Here is a 16,751-nt window from a genome sequence, read left to right as displayed (position 1 = left end):
GGGCAGTTACTCATTTTGTAATTCGTAATCCCCCAAGAATTTTATTCCGGGGTACATATATGTTTCTTTCATACATTGCCCAGTCAACAGCTATAATACAGCTGGCCGGGTACATACATGAAAGTATTATTAGTAGTATCACAGCTGTTATATCCCCTTAGCCCATATATGTAGGTAAAATGTTTTCGTAATAAATTATTATTTGCTTATAATCTCAATCTGCCTTTGAGTCTTTTGTTCATAAATTGAAACTTATGTACATAAGTGTGGTTTATGAACTAAGACAAGTCTACCATTTCACACGCAGGCGCAAGGCAGTTAGGTCAGCTATGGTCAGTTTCAGCCACGTGACACGGTGGTCAAGTACAGTCAGTGATTGGTCAGTTTAGTCACGTGACTCAGTCTTTGTTTTGGGTCAGTTTCAGCAGCCTGTTTGCAGAAGATTTGTGTGTCTGAATATTTCGTGACCCACCGCCCTCCCCAACCAACCAACCACAAGACTATTTCAGGTGATGCCTGGGGATATAATGGCTGTTTATAATAAGGCATTTATGTGAGTAAACACTTGCCAGCTGTTTCCGAGCATGGAAAATCACACCTCCCCCTTCCATTAAGGAAGTTAGGGATGGTGGCCCGCTCTGCAGCAAGTTCCTTTAAACATTCTATTCTTTAAACTTGTTTCGAAGGGGCAGTTACTCATTTTGTAATTCGTAATCCCCCAAGAATTTTATTCCGGGGTACATATATGTTTCTTTCATACATTGCCCAGTCAACAGCTATAATACAGCTGGCCGGGTACATACATGAAAGTATTATTAGTAGTATCACAGCTGTTATATCCCCTTAGCCCATATATGTAGGTAAAATGTTTTCGTAATAAATTATTATTTGCTTATAATCTCAATCTGCCTTTGAGTCTTTTGTTCATAAATGATTCTTTCCAACATTTTCCAAGCAATATTAACAATCGTGTATACATTCTACTATGATACTGTAAAAGAGTTAATTATATTTCTGATTGCCTTAAGGTGGGATTCAACCCTGGAATTCTAGTTCACTAGTCTGATGTCCTACAAAATGATCTGAAAAGAAAACTGTTCCTTATACTAAGTCAGATTGAAGGGGAAGTGCTTTAAAGGGAGAACCTCAAGGGGTAACAGAACAATTAATATGCTTGTGATAGCAAGGCAGTGTATCTTTGTCGATATTTCAAGGGTCCCTTAAATAATACTTGGGTGCCAATGTACAACAGAGGTCATTATTGTTCTATGCTTCTGCTAACATTTAGCAAAAAGTTATTCTCCCTCACCAATGTGGTGGAAGTGCAGTAATAGCAGTTTACCAGATTGACAATCACAAAGGTACATTGTATGTTGACTATATCTACCTTGGAGTAGTCTCCCTTTACATAGCAAATGACCAACCAAAAGGAATTTGTCTGCCTTAGTGTAACTTCGCCAGTTAAATCAAGCTCTCTATATTGGCTTTGCAGACTATAAATTGAACAAACGTTTTGATGCTGTGCATTAATTCATTATTTATGTATAGCAATATTAGTAAAGTCTAGGCTTATTTTTGCAATGGAAAAATTAAGCCTGCTCCTGCCAAAGTTTGATCAATGCAATTTTTCAGTTTTATTTTTTATTTTTTTTTTCAAATATTCAATTTTTAAATTATAAAAATTCTGTAGAATGCATCAAAACATGCATTATTTTATGGAATACATAAAATACATGCAATTCTTCTGAAAAGGACTACCCAGGTAAAACAAATATTTCATTATAGTGACAATGGATACAAATAATTTAGTTAGACTTGTATATACATGCATATTAACACTCATATTGGGACAATTTTGAACAGTATGTGATTGTGTGGCTGTGTCTGATTGTTGACCAAATAAAATACATTGTTACATATTCGACGTAGTAAAATCAACAGTGAACCTTTGCCAGGTTGCAAGTAGATTTATTAATTATTTAGGATAGTCTAGATCTGGCGGCATTGTGGATTAGTGCACTCGCCTTTCACCAAGGTAATCGGGGTCGATTCCCTGATCGGACATGAAAAGGTTTTGGGTCAACTGCACGACCACATATAGTTTTCTCTGGGTACTTTTGAATTGATATATCTCATTTTATAGTTTTTGTAAAATAAATAAAGTTATAGGTTTCCGCTGACATTAAAAGCCTATGCAGGCTTACAAGAATGATGAATTTGAATTCATATATTTTTGTACATAATTAATGTAAAATCAACAAATTTATAGTTTAAATAGTAGATCATCATTTAATGAGATATTATTAATACCTAGAAATTAAATAATAGGCAGTTATCACTCACTGTACAGGTAAAAATGGTATGTAAATTATGGGCCTTCATTTGCATACCATACCATCAGTAAACAAAGGTAATATGTAATCAACATGTGTTGTTGTTGTTATTGTTCCATTGTGTTTCACTATCCATCCTCACAAGTCAGTGTTTATAATATATACTGGTCAATACATTTACTGACCCTTTCAGCTAGGTTTATATGAGGTAAAGACATTAGCTCACATCACTCAGGGTCGATATTTGTATCGTCACTCCCGATCTATGGAAACACTTTTCAATACATTTCACACACTATCGTATTATTAAAACTTGTCATGAAGGCATGACATACCACTAATGTAGTTTGATTCAATTCACTGCTGAAGTGTATGTAACATACCTTACTGTATAAAACCTGGTCCTACATAATTTGAATACACCGGTACATAATGTATGTATATATGCCAAAGCATATACATGTACACCCCCTCCCCCGCTATATATACTATACTTAAAGGCAGTATTACTAAAGAAAACATCCTAGCCCTGCACTTTCAAATGAAACAGTGTATTTCCTCCAAACCTGTTTGGTTCTATCACACTGTTAAAAGTGGATTTGTTTCTGTCATCTATCTGTCATAGTTTTCATCACTCCTAGCCAGTGGATTTGTTCCTCCCATACCTGCTATTATTCATATCACTCCCAAACAGAGGATTATTTATCTATAATTTAAGAGTGGATAACATACTGTATAGATATTTACATTTTAGGTTTAAGAAGGAACAGAATATCAAACTGTTTTCCCTATGATTAATCCTTAATGAGTTTACTATCAAGAGTTTACTTACTGAAATCTGAATTCATACGGTACTTGGAAATGGGCAAAGTAATAATTGTGAGCAAGATAGTATCCCCTACCAAAGGACTTTATTATTGAAAAATAACAAAGGGACATAACTCTTTAGATTTTAGTTCGTGACATTTTGCCATAGACCTAAGAGGTACTCAGGTACAAATTTTGGCAATTGTAAGTGATTGAGTTTATCATACACCGACCTTTTTGAAATTCATCATGGGGGAGATTACTCATGTCCAGAATAAAAAGCATAAATAAGATGTGAATATGTACACCCTTAGCGGGAAAATAACATTTTAAAAAGCATCTGTTGAGCTGTTCTTTCAGATGAAATCATCAGATCTCAGGAATAAGGAATAGTTTAGTAAATTCATTAGTTAAAAATTCTCAATTTAAGGGTCCAAAATTGGGAGTCTCCCAACAAAATAGGAAGAGATGGCAAGTAATATTTGTTGATGCACAAATTGATGGATTGACTGACTGACTGGGAGAAATTTTAAAATCTGTAAAGTCACCTTACACTGTTAGTACCAGTGGGATGAGTAGCTCATCAATCAGCATTCTATAAACTTAATATATCAATTAAATAAACTAGTAGCCTTCGTTGGATTTAGTGATTAACTATACCCTACACACTTAAATGTCATACAGTGCTATATATAACTGACACAAGAGAAACTGGAAAATTATACAGTACAATATAGAAATATAACACAAAGGTTTACTTCTCAATTCTAACCCTCAGCTGATCTGCCTATATGTTTACAAATTATAACTACTTTCTATTTTAGGTCTTAAACCAGAGCTTTATATACATTGTGTACACATGCAGATATATATATAATTGTCTATCCATTTTTAAATGGAATATTTTACAATTTGCACTGTAAAATATAATACACAAGCTGTGTACATGTATATATACTTTGTATCGAATTGTAATGTTACCTGAAATAAAAATAAATTTGATCTTATAATATATAATAAAAAACAGGTACTCAGGTCAAAACCCACATAACAAGACAATATATATACATATATGCCTACCTGCTACTGTAACCGAATATAATCATCCAAAGAACCTAAAATATACTAGAGGCACCTACGAATGATATGTCCACTCTCACCTGTGTAATCTTTTATCTTTTATGATGCTGTACAATGTAGTTAACGGTAACACCTGAGTACAGGTAAACTTTTAAGTCTCGCCTATGTCGAGTTTCAATAACAGGTAATTTCAATATCGCCCAAGTGAGTCAGGTCTGATTCACAGGTGAATTTGTGTTCCTTAAAATTACACTGTATGGTTGAAAGTGTGCCCAAAACCCACCTTAATTGGTGTAATCCAATATGAAAGTCGATGGTGTATAATGCTGGCCGTGACGGGGGTTTCCTGCAGCACATATCTACAATCCCCAACACAGGATGTAAATCAAATTAAATATTCATCATTTCTCTCTTCAAATTACTGCTCTATTAAACCATGAACAGGATTATTATAGATATAAAGAGCACCGGTCACGATTTATCACACACCTTTAATACGTAACAAGCTTTTTTTATAGCTACAATAATTTAGATTTAGTTTCTTAAATCTGTGTTATGTAATTATAAATACCTAAGTCATTATAATTATATTTAATCTGAAGACAATCTCTTCAATTTTAGTGTATAAGATAAAGCTTTTTACAATTGCATAGTCTGATGTGTGCATGTGGACTAAATTTGAAGAGATCTCTTTGATTTTCATCGTTGATGCAAATTTAAAATCAAGCTGCATGCCTGTTCCATCTGTACAAAGATGAAGGATTGATTTTTGGTTCTAGATTTTGCGTTTTTATTGCTCCAGAAATATTTGTCATGCACAAGTTTTAGTTCTTATAGTGATGCTTTACTTTCTTTTGTGTAATTCTTCTTTTATGCTGTAAATTTCCTAAATATTGCTTCATAAATGTATGCATTGTTGTTTTAGATTATGCTTTATTAGCATGTATTCTGTCAATTTTTAGTTTTTGCCATATTGGCATATATGTACATTAGACTGAAACGTCTCTTAACTTAAATTAATTTATATGCTGCATGAGCTTTATGTTCGCATGACCTTTAATTACCGTGCTATTTTACCTTTTATTCAACCATCTGTGATGCATGCTACCTTTGTGATATGTTATTGTTTCTATTAATTATGATTGTTAAAATAGTCATAAGAATAGCTCTTCTGAGCTAAAGTTGCATTGTTACAAACACGACTCTAAATAAAAATTCTTGTATCTTGTATCTTGTATGGAGTTGCTAACTTACTGACTGAGTACATGCATATGGCAGTTATATGTGTTTATAAGTTCACATGGACTTGTACTGTTCATAAAAACCCACCTCTGATATTTGCTAATACATGGATCACCTAACATTTTTTGGTTACCTACATGTAGCTAGCCCAAAGGGCAAAGTGAGCTTATATAATTATGCCGTGGCGTGGCATGTCGTCTGTCCAGCATCCACTTAGGTATTTCTTTAGATGACTTCTTCTCATGATCAATGATCAATAGGCCTGGGATGATGATATTTGGCCATGCTGGGGTGAATTAGAGCTATAAAGTTTAAGGTCACTCAGCTGTCAAATATTCGGAATAACCAACAGGCCCAAGGTGATGACATTTGGCCACCAGCACGCTGGGATGAAGGGCTACAAAGCCTCTTCAAATAAATGCCATTGACCCTCCTCAATTCTTTATACATGTATATAATTACATAATCACATAAAAATAGGATTTGGTCAAACATTTCATGCAAAATAGATGACAGGACAGTGTATTGGGTTCACAATTTCAACTTAAGTAGGTATACATTTGTACATTAATATTGTGTACATCATAGTACAGTGCCAGTGCGTGATACGATACTGTCATTTATTGCTTGTAGTTAAATCCGTTTATGACTTTTGTTTCTTTCAGTTAAGTGTACATGAAATTTATGACAAAGAATAAATCAACATATATGCATGTGTTATGGTGATATATATATATAACAAGGGTGAGAAAATAATGGAAAAAGTCATTAATGAAGGCAGGTTGTGTCTTGAATTGGTTATTTTCAAACATTTCAAATCCTGGAGTTGTATAATCCACCATAATATTTAGCAAACATCTGTTTGTTATATCTATTCTACCAAGTAAAATGTAAAACAAAATCTACAAGTACATGGAATAGTTATTAAAATCGGTCATCTGTGGTCATGACTGCTGGTTTGGCGACATTTATATGTAAGTTAACCGGAGGGCATAACTTCACCGACATCGTCTGGTCCCGGACAATATAGGCCAGTGATCTATCCTCAATTTATTTTCATTGGTCCTTTTCAATTGTTTTGCTAAAAACACTGGGTCCCACAATGTTAAATTTAAGTATTTCCAGGAATTTTAAGAGTCCCATCAAAATTCTATGAGTATAGAACTCAGAACTCATATGAAAATTAATCACTGTATCACAATACATATTCTATTCCAAGAGATTCAGTGTCTTTTGAACACCTTTATCTGGGAAAAAAAGTTTAGTATCATTTAGCAAGATTTGATGATAAATTGAAAATGTTTGATATAGTTTTGGAAGTTATCACACCAACCTAACTTTGGATTATATTAAGTCTATTTTAACATTATTTCTGTTAATCTAGTTCAAAACTTTGCTTAAATTAAGAAAAAAAACATTACAAATTATAGCAAAACATTGTCTATGTCATTTCAAAATCATATTCCATTAAAGACATACAACTGTATATATATATTGCTAAAAGAATATTGCAATATGAATAGGTATTAAAATTTATCATTATTGCCGACCCCTTTATCATAGTAAGGATACATACAATGTTGGTGTGTAGGATCTAGCACAAGTAACGTGTACAAACATGATATTGACTAAGTTCACACACTAGGACAAACATGGTATTGGCTAAGTTCACACACTAGGACAAACACAAAAGCTCTTCACTGTGCTGTACATACTCATGTACTCAATCAGAACGGACTTTGTCTGAAATTTCTATTCGCTGAACTAACTAACCACAGCGACCCTTCAGTATATTAAAAGTGTTAGATAAAAGGATTTTTAAAGTTCTGGATGACTGAGAATTCATGTATAAGTGAGTTATGAATCGTGATTTCTCTCCTGGGTGTGTCAGTTAAAAATAGAATGTTTTCTATAGTGAAGTATATTTAACCTGTAAATAGTCATCTGTAAATGAAACGTCTGACAGTATAAAATACTTTGTAACACCTATTATCACTAGTTTTACTGGATATTACTTCATCTTTTTTACAATTGTACTTCGATTTTCCTAACTTGAACATCGTTTTTTTCTTCAAAAAAAAATTGGTGATCAAAATATTTGAGTAGAAGCTTTTTGGGGATTTTCTGCCACAGAAAGTGCATGCAAAAATTACATAGGTGCGCAAATTACACAGGTTTTTACGGTATGTGAAATTAATCACAAAATAAAATTCTCCAATTTGAAGTTAACATTTCGCTGTAAACAATAATAATAAAACCAAGATTGTATTCAGACAATTATTACACCTTGACATTAAGTTTACGGAACCAAGTTTACTCTGAAATTTAACAACTAAATTTGTCTACACAATAGAATAATTTACCACACATTTTTTTTAACATTATTTACTACATACCAGTAGTAAAAGTGCACAAATGCAGTATGAAGACATTTTTCATATTTCATATATTTACGCCAGTGACCTCCACAATATCCGGCCTCCGCGGCCTTGAGCTATATATTGCATTAAAACCCTGTATTTTGTCGATGCTTGTACCTGATGTTTCAATTTCAATCTGTTTTAGAAAGCACATTTTAAGAAAGAGGTCACTAAAGCATTGCTCGTTGTGCTTTATATAGTGAATCCTGGATTTTGGGGTCATTTTTGTTTATTTGAAAACATCCAAAATACATAATTAATGGTATATATATATTGGATCTGACATGAGTTTCCATTCCATATGAGATTTATGAAACAAGTCTTAAGAATTTTTCAATTTAGCAAGCCTCTGGTGGGTTAAAATGGAAAATTCATGACAATTAAGTTTCATAAATTTCAAATGAAATGAAAACGAGTGTAAGATCCTTTTTATCGCAAAATCAAGATTTGTGGCATTTGTTTGTGTAAAACGACATTTTCCATGCAACCTTGAAATGTAAAAAGCCATCATGCATTTAGACTCCAGTGTGTAAGTCTGTGAGATCATGTACTTGTCCTACGCATGACGTCACAATTGAAACAAGAGCACCGCAAACGGATGCATAATTCGCCCGTCTGACCCTATCCAATGATTTTTTGTTCGTTTGATATTTAAAGTACCTGGTAGCCAGTGTCAGGTCTATATGTGATAAAAATGCTTGCACTGATGCTTTTGTTGCTTAAGTCCAAAATTTACAACAAAAAAAGGAATTATTTCCCCAAATTAAATCCATACTGTCCTTGTTAGACCCTACATGAACATCCATGCCAAAAATTTGGACAATTACACATAATCTGACTGAACTGTACATGTACACCACATATCGAAGGGCGTATAACAACTTAAACTAATTACAACCAATCACAGCTGATAGGTCATATTACATGGGTTAATAAGCAAATAAATTTGACATGGGTATATTCACTGGATAACACATGTACAGTTCATTATGTGATAAATATATATACTGTATATTTGCCTTGCGGACTTGTAATTAATGATAGGATAAAAAACCAAAACAGACAGTCCTCTTAGGCACTAAATTCTAAACGAAGATATGACCATACCAGCGAACATGATTAACTTTAAACACCGTTATAATATTTTTATATCCCAATACGATCCCAACAGAGGCAGTTTCTGAATAACTATAGTCAAAATTATGAACGAAACAAAAAAGACTATTTTTCACAAATAAGACCGTAGATTTTTATAATATCCTGACATTAACCAAGCTAAATTACACCAATAAATCGTACAAATCAAAACAATTTGTTTTGTGAAAAAAACACATGTCTGATCCATTCTTATTTAGCCATTGTTCCTTCTTGTTGATTTTGTTTGGTGGACATGAATATCAAAGTTTTACTATATACCCAGAAAATGAACAATGCCTATAAAAAATAAACAGTAAGGTTTACTAAACAGGTACAAGTTTTGTGTATAAAATTAAACTTTGATATAACATATTATCAAACTGATGAATGTTATTATTGAAGACCTTGTTAGGAAAATGTTAACCTAGCAGTGCAATGCATACCTGCTACAGGTGACGCAGGTATATCAAGTTTCATCAAATTATCTAGTCGTATAATTAACTTCTGCATTGTATATCGGACTCGATCACCAACATTTTGAGAACCCAAGTTTTCTTTTCACGCTACCAAAATGTCATGCACATTTTGAAAATGATATTCAGGACTTACCTGAAAATAAATGCTAAAATATTTACTGTTGATAAACCCATACCTGCTAATTAGCCCACGTTGAAATGTTAATATCATGTATATCATTGTAGTCTGATTAAGTGTTACTATACATTCTATGTACAATGTACTTTACTATAATGAACTTAAATATCCCAACCTAATTTTGTGTTCTGGTAGTGTTTTTATGAGAACACTCAGAACAGCATCAATACAATGTGTGTTTGCCTAAACCAAACACATGATGTTCAATTTGAGTAGGTAGGTAAGAAGGTAGGCAAAATTTAAATTCAAATTTACAAAATTGTCATTTTTACACTTGTTTTAAATAGATCGTCTACACGCATCTTCTTATATTAAAGTTGTATGCTTTGATATTAATAATGTACAGCTGTCAGGATCAATTAACAGTATAAACATTTCTAATGTTTCAGTTAAAGCGCGTCTGACTTAATAAAACAATTTTTGGATTATTTACCTTTAGGATTTCAAATAAATATACTTATGTATTGAAATACTCAATATGACAGTGAAATATTTTTGAAATTTGATTTTTTATGTCAGTCTAAGGCAAACAATCAGTATTTTGTTTAAAGGCTTAAATATTTCCACACATTTCAAATCATATACAGAATGCTGTAATACTTTTGAATACATGTTCTTTTTCAAGTGAAATTTCGTATATTCAACAAATTATCTTCTACATCAGTGCAATTTTTTTGCATGAAAAATTGAGATAAAATCGCTTCTCTTTGTCAGTAAAATGCAATAATATAATAGTCAATTTACATTGATAAATATGTAAATATTTCATCTAAGGTGAAACTCAAAAGTTGTATTTGCCTATTGTGGTACGTCATTGTAATAAACAACCCTCAACACCTTCCCCTACCCGGCAGTATCTTTAAAAACTTTTCAAAAACTCTTTTTTTAGTATGGTAAAATTTTATCAACCGTTTCTAAATATAAAAATCTGAAAATTAAATTCAAGACCCTTCAGGATTTAAAACCTCATATGGTAGATAACTCAGACACAAATACAAATTGCTGGTAGTATACTTGTGTTTTAAGTTTACAGTAACATATATCCTTAAGAACTGTGCTGGGTTCCTGAATTACTGTCCATCATAATTGGTTTTGATTGCCCATCACTTAAAATAGTATACTAGCCCTAACGGATGAACGTGTTGTTAGGTAAAGATGGCTGCCAACATGACATACTTTACTGCTTTCTGAAATGTCCTCTAAGGTTAGTGAACCTAAAATCTTGAAATGATACTGACATTTATTGTGTACTATGTCCATCAATGTATACTATTTAATAATTGACCTCTTGTTACACACATATACGTGTGGCGTGAGTGTAAAAATATAACTTGAAAAACTTGAAGCTTAAAACTCAATTATCAAAGTCTGACATGACACAGGTAAAAACAATAATCATGTAGAATAATTTAGTTGCTACTTCAAACACAATAAAAGATCATATATTATATGGAAGTGTGTAACAACTATACACTGTAGCATATATAAGGTATACATGTACACTTACATTTAGGTAATGACTTGTTTGGTAGAGAGGTCGTGATGTTCTATATTATAACCTGTCATATGTGTTAGTATACATTGAGAATATTATTTATAGACACAAAGCATGTCATCTTATCCATGATAAATGAAGGTATGTATAATTTTGTCCCTGATCGATTCTGCACAATTTAAAAACATGTTGCTATAACACTATAACAATATACCTCAGGTGACTGCTCAAAGCCCTTGGGCCTTAGAGAGGTGGTGATGTTCTATATTATAACCTGGCATATGTGTGTTTAATGATTTTTGGTAATACCTGGTACTTTGTATACAGTCTAGATGTGTTTAATCAAACAAAACAAGACAGAAATGAAGAATATTATTTATAGACACAAAGCATGTCAACTTAATTGTGTCCCTGATACATGTATTCAGAGAAATATGAAACTATAAAACCAATGGTTGAGGTTTTGGTGGTCACTGTTTACCAGTACCTGTATATAGTGGTCACTGTTTACCAGTACCTGTATATAGTGGTCACTGTTTACCTGTGTGTAATGGTCAGTTTACCTGTGTGTAGTGGTCTCTGTTTACCTGTGTGTAGTGGTCAATTTTGAGTACAAATTGTCACTTTACTTGCAAGAATTGTATGTAGAGAGTCAAATGTTTACCTGGGTATAGTGGTCACTGTTTACCTGTGTGAAGTGGTCACTGTTTATCTGTGTGTAGTGGTCACTGGTTACCTGTGTGTAGTGGTCACTGTTAACCTGTGTGTACCGCTTTTTGTTTACCTGTGTGCAGTGGTCACTGTTTACCTGTGTGTAGCGCTTATTGTTTACCTGTGTGTAGTGGTAATTTTTTATCTATTTATCATACTTGTATGTTTTATTACAAACTTGGTTTCCGTTTGAATAATTGTGACGAGATGACAATGAGATGGTGTAAAAAAAAATAGATCTGTCCAGGGGCTGGAGGGGTGGGGCAAAACAGAGAAAAATGGCTGATATTTTAAAAATCATGGCACTCAGAATGAGATGTACAAGATTCAAGTTTATTTTATGGATGGAAATGCTCTTAAATTTATGCATTATATAAATTGTTAGTTTAATTTCCATTTGGGCATCTGTTCTCCTTGGTTTATATAGAGAAATAACACTTTTGACTATATATATATCTTGTCCATTTTCAGCAAGAAATATTTATTTGAATAGTTTTAAAGTTCTATTCCTTTGGTGACATGACAAGTATTGTATTTCACTTTGTTTACATGTTGATTTCCACATCACATCTCAACAATGAAATTGAGCTACATACCAGTACCTATAATATATCTCAGGTGACCGCTAAAGCCTTTGGACCTCTTGTTGTTAGAGAGGGCGTGATGTTCTATATTATAACCTGGCACATGTGTTTAATGGTTTTTGGTAATACCTTGTATACGTTGTATATATACAGTCTAGATGAGTTTAACCAAACAAACCAAGACAGAAATGGAGAATATTATTTATAGGCACAAAGCATGTCATATTATGCTTGATAAATGAAGGTGTGAATAATTTTGTCCCTGATCGCTTCTGAACAATCTAAAAAAATTGTTGATATAACACTTGGAGTAATATTTGCATTACAGAAGATCACATTACATAAACTTAATACTGAATACATGTATTCAGAGAAATATGTAACTATAAAACCAATGGTCAAGGTTTTACCTGTGAATGGTGGTCACTGTTTACCTGTACCCGTATAAAGTGGTTAGTTTACCTGTGTGTAGTGGTCACTGTTAAGCTGTGTGTAGTGGTCACTATTAACCTGTGTGTAGTTGTCACTGTTTACCTGTGTGTAGTGGTCGCTGTTTATCTGTGTATATTGGTCACTGTTTATCTGTTTATATACATAATGTACTTGTATGTTTTGTTTGGAAGTGTGTAGTAGCATATAAACATTTAGGTAATGACTTGTTTGTTAGAGAGGCCATGATGTTCTATATTATAACCTGGCAAATATGTGTTGGTTAGATGAGTTTAATCAAACAAACCAAGACAGAAATGGAGAATATTATTTATAGACACAAAGTATGTGATCTTATGCTTGATAAATGAAGGTGTGAATGATTTAGTCCCAGAATTAAGATCTCATTATATAAACTTAATACTGAATATATGTCATTGGTAGATGAGGCTTAAAACTTGTAAAATTGGGATTCCTAATCCAACACCAGGGGCCAGGGTGGGGCCCCAAATAGAAAATTAACCAATATTTCAAATATCTTCTTCTCCAGACTCAGAGCAGTACAACAGTCTATTTCTCTGCATGGATGGAAAGATCATCAGGGATTTTATTTAAACTGTAAATATCAGTACCCCTGGGCCATCTGTTCTCTGTTGGGGAGGGGGGTAAAGTTTACTATAGATTATAAAGGGAAATAACAACTTTTGGTATATTTTGTCAATTTTCTGTAGGAAATTATTCTTACTTGGTGAAAATCATCCTTGGAAGTGGATGTTAGCAAACAGTAAAATTATGATTCCTGCCCCAACCTCAGGGGCCAGGGCGAGGCCACAAAGGGAAAATAAACCAATATTACATAAACCTTCTTCTCCAGACTCAGAGGTACTAGTCTATTTCTCTGCATGAATGGAAAGATAGATCATCAGGTGCATTTTCGGTTTTGTAAATTTCAGTAGCCAGACCATCCATTCCCCCTTGAGGAGGGAGTAAAGCTTACTGTAGTTAATATAGGAAAATAACGCTTTTGGGTATATTTTTATTTGGTCAATTTTCAGCAAGAAATTACTCAAACTTGGTTGGAATGATTATGATGCCAAATAGCAATTAGATGGTATGAGAAAATAAGATCCTGTCCCTTCCCCAGGGGCTGGAGGAGTGGGGCCCAAATGGGGGAAATGGTTAAAAGTTCAAAAAAAAATCTTCTTCATCAGACTCGGATGTTTTACAAAACAAATACTCTTCATGGATAAAAAAGTCTTTAGGTGCATTATCTAAATTGTAAATTTAATCACCCCACCTCCTAGGTCATCTGCTCTCCCTTGGGGAGAGGGTAAGTTTACTATAGTTTATACAGGTACTCGATTAATAACACTTTTAGTATATTTTGTCTAATCTCGGCAAGAAATTTTTCAAACTTGGTTTGAATAATTGTGATGAGATGGTGTAAAAAGATCTGTCCTTGCCCCAGGGGCTGGAGGGGTGGGCCAAAAAGGGGAAAATGGCTGATATTTTAAAAAATCTCTGCACTCAGATTCAAGTTTATTTTATGGATGGAAATGCCCTTAAGTGCATTTTATAAATTGTTAGCTTTATTACCTTTTGGTCATCTGTTGTCCTTGGTTTATATAGGGAAATAACACTCCTGACTATATCTTGTCCACTTTAAGCAAGAAATACATGTCATTCTAGCTTGGTTGCAATAGTTATAAAGAAATTGAAATCAAATAGTATCAGTAGGTAAAATCCTGAGCTATCTCAGGTGTTGGTCAAAGAGGAAAATAGGCATAAAAACAATATATATATATATTATATTTCTCATTAGTAAAATATTTATTTGAAAGTTTTTAAAGTTCTTATCCTTTGTTTACATGACAAGTATTGCATTTCACTTTGTTTACATGTTGATTTCCACATCACATCTCAACAATGAAATTGAGCTACCAGTACCTATAATATATCTCGGGTGAATGCTAAGGCTATTGGGTCTCTTGTTTGTGAGAGTTCATGATGTTCTATATTATAACCTGGCAAATATGTGTTGGTATACGTGTATAGTCTAGATGAGTTTAACCCAACAAACTTAGACAGAAATGGAGAATATTATGTTTAGACACAAAGCATGTCATCTCATCCATGATAAATGCAGGTGTGTATGATTTTGTCGCTGATCGATTCTGAACAAGTTAAAAAAAATGTTGATATAACACTGGGATTAATATTTACATTACAGAAGATCTCATTATTTCCCCTGAATAAATCACAACTGAGCACAAAGCGAACAAGGCTGACTGAGGTTGGAAAAAAGCATACAACACAAGTGAGATATTACCTGTACAATTCACTACAGGTTCTCACTCAGGTATATGGCTTGACTTGTATCAAAAGTCTTGTTAGCTTGATGAATTATTGTAAAATATCCAATCAAAATACATGTCATCATTCTCGAGATTTGAAGCATTTTTCACATTTTTCTCGACAAATATATCTCCATAGACATCCGATCTTATGATATTGACAAGTTTAAATGTTTTTTTTTCCTGAATTGTGACTTTTATTTAGCTTGGAAAATTAAATGAACATATAAAAAGTGAGTTTTTCCTCAGTTATTGAATGATTTATTAATAATGAGTAATATAATTATTGAATTTAATATACAGTTTGGTGTGGCAGCCATATTGGAATGTCCTTAAGTTATGGAAAGGAGTTATATAGTGTTGATTGGTGTGTGCTTAAATTTATAACCATGGCTTTTATACATATAATATAAACCATGTAAATGGAAATACAAATTCAATTTAAGATCATATCTATACAATATCTAGAGCTATAACACAATAGGTGTAACATGTGGCAGACCTTTTAGCTCGACACATTGATATACAAATGTATGTATGATTTTAGATCTAATATAAGTCCGTGCTACAACACAGATACAGACAGATCTAAATCTGCTTATTATGGACATGCTAATTACAGTCGATTCTCTGTATGTTGCACACATACACTGCATATATCATTATATATCTATTGTAATTTCTGTTTCTACACAAATTCCCTAAACAAAAATCAACAAGCATAATTTCTATTAGTATTACAGACCACCTGAATGTAACTAAAATGACATATTCCTGTGTACTTATCAATGATGTCTCCAATTGATTTAGATGTGGTATAAAGAAGATGGAAGTGCCCGCATTGGCACAAGCTAAACGGGTTCTTCTGGTCTATTGTGCAGTCAGTTTGTAGGCCTACGTTGAAAGAAATGTACCTATCGACGTATGTCGATCTACGGAGTAAAGAACTGGTCAGTACCAGTGGCCGTGTGCTGAAATAAAGGATGAGGAGCTGATCCTTATACAAAGGGCGTGCCCACTTCGAGATTCTACATACCTTGTTGTGTATCTCAGTTCCAGACGTCTGACGTGTATTTAGACAAGCATGCCACCCGTTGTACCTGGTCGGTTGTGACGGAACGATTCTCGCTCCAGTGAATCGACTTGCCCCGACCTTTTGTTTTTGTTTACCCCAGAAGAGGCGACCTAAGGGGAGTAACTCTCCGAATCACATTGCATCTCTCTGGGGTACTACATTTGATTTGGAAAGATAATACATGTATATAGCCATCATGATTAATTTGATTTTTACGCTATTTTTGACAGATTTGACACATTTCCTCCGACAAAAGATAAACAATGTTGCACTTCTTAATTTAAGCTATCTGTGACTGCGGATAAAAACAATAACATGTATTCTAATTGCACTTTTGACAGTTATTTATTTCAATCTATAAGTATATAGTTAGTATTGTAACATGTTCGATCAGTTTACTTGGTGTTATACAACATAATTGGTTAAAAGT

The 16,751-nt window shown here is 33.3% G+C and overlaps 1 protein-coding gene across 6 annotated transcripts in view; it reads right to left on the bottom strand.

Annotated features, from left to right (window-relative positions):
• The window catches only part of LOC110455796 (putative ferric-chelate reductase 1 homolog), a 41,119-nt gene extending 24,694 nt beyond the window's left edge, over window positions 1–16,425 (bottom strand). For 2 of the 6 annotated variants that reach the window (XM_021506171.1, XM_021506176.1), the window contains exon 1: window positions 16,283–16,425. The gene's annotated coding sequence lies outside the window, so the exon portion shown is untranslated. Of the gene's footprint in view, window positions 1–4,220; window positions 4,264–4,300; window positions 4,441–4,503; window positions 4,562–16,282 lie in introns of those variants that run through there. The other 4 variants (XM_021506172.1, XM_021506174.1, XM_021506175.1 and 1 more) reach the window with 4 other exon arrangements.
• Window positions 16,426–16,751: the final 326 nt, after the last annotated feature.

This window comes from Mizuhopecten yessoensis, unplaced genomic scaffold (genome assembly GCF_002113885.1).
Source record: "Mizuhopecten yessoensis strain PY_sf001 unplaced genomic scaffold, ASM211388v2 scaffold8381, whole genome shotgun sequence".
Taxonomy (NCBI): domain Eukaryota; kingdom Metazoa; phylum Mollusca; class Bivalvia; order Pectinida; family Pectinidae; genus Mizuhopecten; species Mizuhopecten yessoensis.
This window is presented reverse-complemented; position numbering and strand designations above follow the sequence as displayed.